The sequence below is a fragment of the Alexandromys fortis genome, unplaced genomic scaffold (genome assembly GCF_014885135.2).
Source record: "Alexandromys fortis isolate MF-2015 unplaced genomic scaffold, M_Fortis_MF-2015_v1.1 scaffold_170, whole genome shotgun sequence".
NCBI lineage: Eukaryota > Metazoa > Chordata > Mammalia > Rodentia > Cricetidae > Alexandromys > Alexandromys fortis.
In genome coordinates, this window is record NW_026068084.1 from 1,934,355 (window position 1) to 1,940,249 (window position 5,895).

General features: G+C 45.1%; 1 protein-coding gene across 1 annotated transcript in view; it reads right to left on the minus strand.

The window, feature by feature from the left end:
• The window catches only part of Nell1 (neural EGFL like 1), an 824,157-nt gene that overhangs the window by 376,099 nt on the left and 442,163 nt on the right, over nucleotides 1–5,895 (minus strand). The gene's annotated exons all lie outside the window — the stretch shown is intronic.

Below are 5,895 nucleotides of genomic sequence, written 5' to 3' on the forward strand. Positions count from 1 at the left end.
CTCCTCTCCCCCTCCCTCTCCAATCCAAAGAGCAGTCAGGGTTCCCTGCCCTGTGGAAAGTCCAAGGTCCTCCCCCCTCTGTCCATATCTAGGAAGGTGAACATCCAAACTGGCTAGGCTCCCACCAAACAATGGCTGTGTTCTTAACCACTACATGGATAAAGCATATAGTTGTCCATCATAAATAGAGCCAAAGTCCCAGTGTAAAACTGGAACAAAAATCCTATGGCTTCTCCTGGGGCTCTCTTCTCTGTGATGCGTAGCACAGAAAAAGAAGGTGAAGGGGAGAATAGCCCATGGTACAGTTGACCAAATTCAACAAACATCTAGTTCAAGTTCCCAAAGAACAACAGAATCCTATGTCTGCAATAGGAGGAAGCATGGTATCATAAGGACCTAGCATGCGTACCATCGTGTGTGTGTGTGTGTGTGTGTGTGTGTGTGTGTGTGTGTACACACGGGCGTGCATGTGTTTGGGTAAAGTGCGCATGCATGGGAAGTCAGAGATCAGCCAGGGGTCATTCAGGTACTGTCCACCCTGTTTGGTGAGTCGGGATCTCTCCTTAGACTTACAGCTCACCAAGTAAGCGAGCCGGCTGGCCAACAAGACCCAGGCGGCTGGTCCACTTCTGCCTTGCCAAGAGTGAGAAGACGAGCATGTGCCGCCATGTCTGGATATTAGCCTTGGGCTCGGGGCATAAATTTCAGGTCCTCATGCTTGAACAGCAAACACTTTACTGACGGAGCACTCTTTACAGGTACACACTTAGAATTGCTTTCAAGGGGAAATTCCTTTAACTCAAAAGCTCATGGGTCTTCCATTTTGGGCAATTTCTCATCAGAGATAAAACACCTCAAAGGCAACTCAGCCTGGCCCCCGATCCCATTTCCTAAGTCCTTTGAGATGAACCCCATGAGAGGCATGCAGAGGAAGCACCCTGTAATTAACTTCTAGTGGGTTTCTTAGTAGACCACAGAGAGAAGTGGAGCCACACTGCCCCTCAGCTGCTCAAGGAATGGTGGAGGTAAGGTTCAGGAATGCTTTAACCTCTTACAGTTTGCCATCAAAGTCTCCAGCTGGGGCTTTCCTTCTATGACTCTATCACTAGAAGAACATATTTCATGCCTGCTGAGTCCTAGCTCCTCCCAATCCAGTAATTTCTATTCATCGACAAGAAATTTCGGTCTCTTTTCCCTCTTCCCTCAACTTCCCATCTACGAAGTCTCACCATCTAGAGAGCTCAGGAGACTCTTCAAAGTGAGAAGGCCATTTGTCCATATGGACAAATTATTTCCTGTACTGTATATCTATTACTTTCATAAAAATAAAAAGATCTGACCAAAAGAATCTTAGGGAGGAAAGGATTTATTTAACGTATACTTTCAGGTCACATTCCATCACTGAGGGAAGGCAGGGCAAGCTCCCAAGTAGACACCGGATACAAAAATCACAGAGGAACTCTGCTTGCTGGCATACTTGCCAGATCGTGGTCATCTGGCTTTCTTATACAGCTCAGGGACACTTGCACCTGGGATCGTGTCAATCACGGTGGTCTGGGTCCTTCTATACCAAATCAACTCCTGACAGTTCCTCCACAGACATGACTCCAGACCAATCTGACATGAGCAAACCCGCCATCTAGACTCCCTTCTCAGATGGCTCAAGGTTGTGTAAGGTAAACAATTATAGGTAACTTCAACACATTGATTCTACAACTGGTTTGAATATTTAACTAATGTTGGGCTGAGTTTACCCCAAAGTGGTGTGTGTGTGAGTATGTGTATGTGTGTGTCCATTCAATTGCGTTTATGACAAAGATAAGGCCAACTTCGCTATTTCTCAGTATCATATTCTCTCAGCATTCTTGTCAGATGGTATCAAGAATGTTAGCATAGCCGGTTATCTCAGAGGAGGCACAAGAGGGATAAATGCTTGTCGGCAAGGCCTTAGCTTGAAGATGGCTATTTGCACAGCTTACCTCTCCAGTAGGTAATGACTGCTAATGCCAAACTAATCCAAAGCAATTCCTTCTCTAAGGTATTAGAGAAATTGAAGGCTGTCCTAACACACAGACATTTGCTACTAAATGCTGAAGACCCTGTGAGAAGCCCAGCTTGCATCTTACAGCCAGAGATAAGAGGGTCATGAAGGCCCCTGTACCACCATCCCTAGGTGAGACTCTCCTTCAGTATATTGCAAAGAGAATTGAGCCACAAAATACTCTAAGAAAACTGGTTTAGGGAGTGCCACATACTACATTCTCCACAGAGAGATGCAAAGACACTGAGAAACTCTTTCATAAATCTAATTGTGGTCATCTCAGCATCTTCCATATCTATAAGCACTGAAGACATTTTTCCAATAAGGGTTGTTATAACTGCACAAAAATACCAGTGTTCATGTGGAACGGTGTTCGAATCAATGCATTCAGTGCTATTTCTAGAAGCCCATGGCATCGCCTGCCTCACTGCCATAAAGTCAGGAAGATGCACTTAGATGCAGGCTTAGAGTGAGCCAGGTTCTGCCCTTTTTGTTCCCTAATGTTCAGAATGGACACAAGTGGTCCTCCACTGACCTACACCCATTCCATTCTTGCATCTATTCCTTTCCTTCTGAGTCCTGAGCTTTGTCTACTTGGAGATTCCTGCTGGCTGGCTTTCAGCTAGAGGGCAGGAGGTGGGGAAAGCAATGGTGCCTCTTTCACTGGCAACAGCTTTACGATAGCTCTGATCAGGCTGTGACAGTTTATCATTCCAGCAGATTTGAGAGTGATGCAGACTTGAGAGGGTTTCCTAATAATGCTAGTGTTGGTTGACTTTCCTATTTCATATCCATTCACCTCTTAAAAGGAGATCTACCATGGATATATTGGAATGTCTTGGGGATAAGTTCTTTTTTTTCCCCTTCTAACTAACTTTGGTTGATGGAGCAAGGAAGAAGACCATTATCTATTGATGTCTTCTGGGTTCCAGGAATTATGCAAGATAATTGTATTCATGTGTCAGATAATTTGATGCTTGCAACAACTTTGATGATCAGTGTCCTCATGAATGAAACTAAGAAGCTCACACAGATTCTTTTAGCTGATGTTGCTCAAGAAAGGTAGCTACAGAACCAGTTGGAAGACATTCAGTCTGTGAACAGTGATGCTTTCTGTGAACCTCTTCCTAAAACCCTGAACTTAAACCTTGATGACAGAGTAGAGGAGATACAGAAAAAGACTAGAGATGAACTAGAGTCAGACCTCCTGCTGTGCTAAAAGGAAATTCATTCTCGCCTTGAGATTCAAATAGAATCATGAGACTGTATACTCACGAGGCTCCTGATCCTGGCATTGCTCCAAGGAATGCATTATCTAGGACAAGGTTCATCACTAAGGGAAGCATCTTTCCCTAGATTTGCACTATTGAACACAGGTAATACGGGTGGCTCGAGCCTCGCTTATTTGTCACTTGCATTGTGTCTCTCTGTCACTGGATAACTAAGAAACCTGCACCATCAGTCCTTGCATTTCCCATACCTTAGATGGCTCCAATGTCTGCCTCCCGAACCCCAGACATGAATGTGGTCATCCCGCTTCTACATCTGTCTTGATTAGAGCTAAAAACCGCACACCCACGTCTCCTATCCCCTCGTTTAGGTGAACTCCCTCTGCACCAGCTCTATTCACACTCAAAGCTACCATTTGTTGATCTATTCATACGTGCCAGGCCCCTGATGGGTTTCCATGGCTAAGAGCTGGGGTTCTATAATTGATTGTTTGGATTTATAACCAATTCATTCACTTATTAGCTGGACAAGTAGCTCAACTTTTCTAAGACCCGTTTTTCCATTTAAAAAATGACGGCAATAATAATGTCTGCTGGCTTAAAATACGGTTCTGTGCTCAGCACATAAAATGATAATAGTGATATTAATAAACATATATAGCCACATAACACTTGCTTGGAGCCTGGCACTACCCCAAGTGCTTTATAGGTCCTAGCGCCATTATTTTAACAATCCTTTATGGTAGGTATTATTATGACTCTTCTGCTTTTGTGGCTGAGGAAACCAAGGCTCAGAAAGGTTGAAGAGATCTGTCCGAAGGCACACAACAATATTCAGTGAGGCAGGCTTTTGGATCTAGAGAGAAAACACAAGGGTGTGTAGTATGTGCTGCAGAACCCCCCTCATCTCTGTGCTCAGGGCCTCTCTCATTCGAGCCCCATATCCAGTGTGTTCTGCTGCTGGAATGATCATCCCACTCAGCATTCTGTTTAGACCAATCCTTCAGTGACTTTCTCTGAGCCTCTAAAGAATATTTAGTTCTTGTAATGTACACCGCAGTTGTCCACCAGCTAGGACTATTTCATTTCTCATCATGCCCTTAGCCAGTCACTACAAAAGCAGCAGATCTGGATCACAAAGACACGTGCCTCGTCCTCCAGGTTCGCTTATGCTCACTTCTCTGGGCTGAGGTCCCAGTGACAGAGGAAAGGAAGCCTCAACCTCAGAGATGGGGTACGCGTGTTGTCAAGGAAGCCAGCATTTTCTCAACCTCTCTCCCTTTCCTTTCGTTACTGACATATCTAAAAACCTGCAGCCCCACTGTATTGCATTGTAAGAGCTTACTAATGAGTAATAAGTAATGAGTAAGAGCTTACAGATGAGAAAAGATGCAAGGATGCAAGCATGCGCACACACGTTGGGATCTCAGATCTCTTGAATCAGTCAGTGGAAGCACTGTTTCTCACAGAAATAAACATGCAAGAAAGCTTTTGGTTCCTCCTAACTTCCAAGTGGCAAAATTTGGCCCCATCTTTTATCTTCACCACACCATGCCCTGCCATGCATTATGGAGCCCAACAGAGCTTCGCTGCAAACAGCGGCCCTGCTGCGCACTGGCTGATCAATCCTTTGAGCACGGCTCGCTCTCCTTAAACTCACGCATTCTCTACCCAGCATCCCCAGGATCTCTTGCTCCAAGGCTCCATAATGCACTGCCTTGCTCCCGGCCCTGGCGCCAGTCCTGGCATGGATCGCTTACACCTGATCAAGGCACTATGTGTTTATGATTCTGAAACTCCCACTCAGCTTCATGTTAAGGCATGAATCATGAATGGATACTTCATTTCATTGTGTCTTTGTCACAAAAAGCCTATAAAACATAGGAGTCTCTATGGAAAGAAAGTAACTCAGTTTTCAGCCTGGCCTCTCACGTTGCTCTATACCAGTGGCTCTCACCCCCCCTCCCCTCTCCCTGATGCTGTGACCCTTTAATACAGTTCCTCATATTGTGGTGACCCCCGACCGTGAAATTATTTCATTGGTACTTCAGAACTGCATTTTGCTACTGTTATGAATCTGAATGTAAATACCTCATATGCAGGATATCTGATATGCGAGCCCCCAATGGGCCGTGACCCACAGGTTGAGAACCACTGCTGTAGCCCCTGCTACAGCACAGCCATAGAAGGCACTGGGTAAGGCTTACATGAATTTCAGTGCCTTGGGAATGGGACACATAATTGGCCCGTGTTTACTCAGTCTCAGGAAAGTCATATTCTTTGAGATGTGCTCATTTATTTCTCATGAAACAAGTTTGCATGTGAAACTCAGCCCAGAAAAAATGTGAAATAAACAAGAAATAAAGAAGCTAAATAAGAAGGAGAACCCAAAGAAAAACATATGGGCATCCTCCTGAATATTAACCTTCATCAGGCGATGAAAGGAGACAGAGACAGAGACCCACATTGGAGCACCAGACTGAAATCCCAAGGTCCAAATCAGGAGCAGAAGGAGAGAGAGCACGAGCAAGGAACTCAGGACCGTGAGGGGTGCACCCACACACTGAGACAATGGGGATGTTCTATCGGGAACTCACCAAGGCCAGCTGGCCTGGGTCTGAAAAA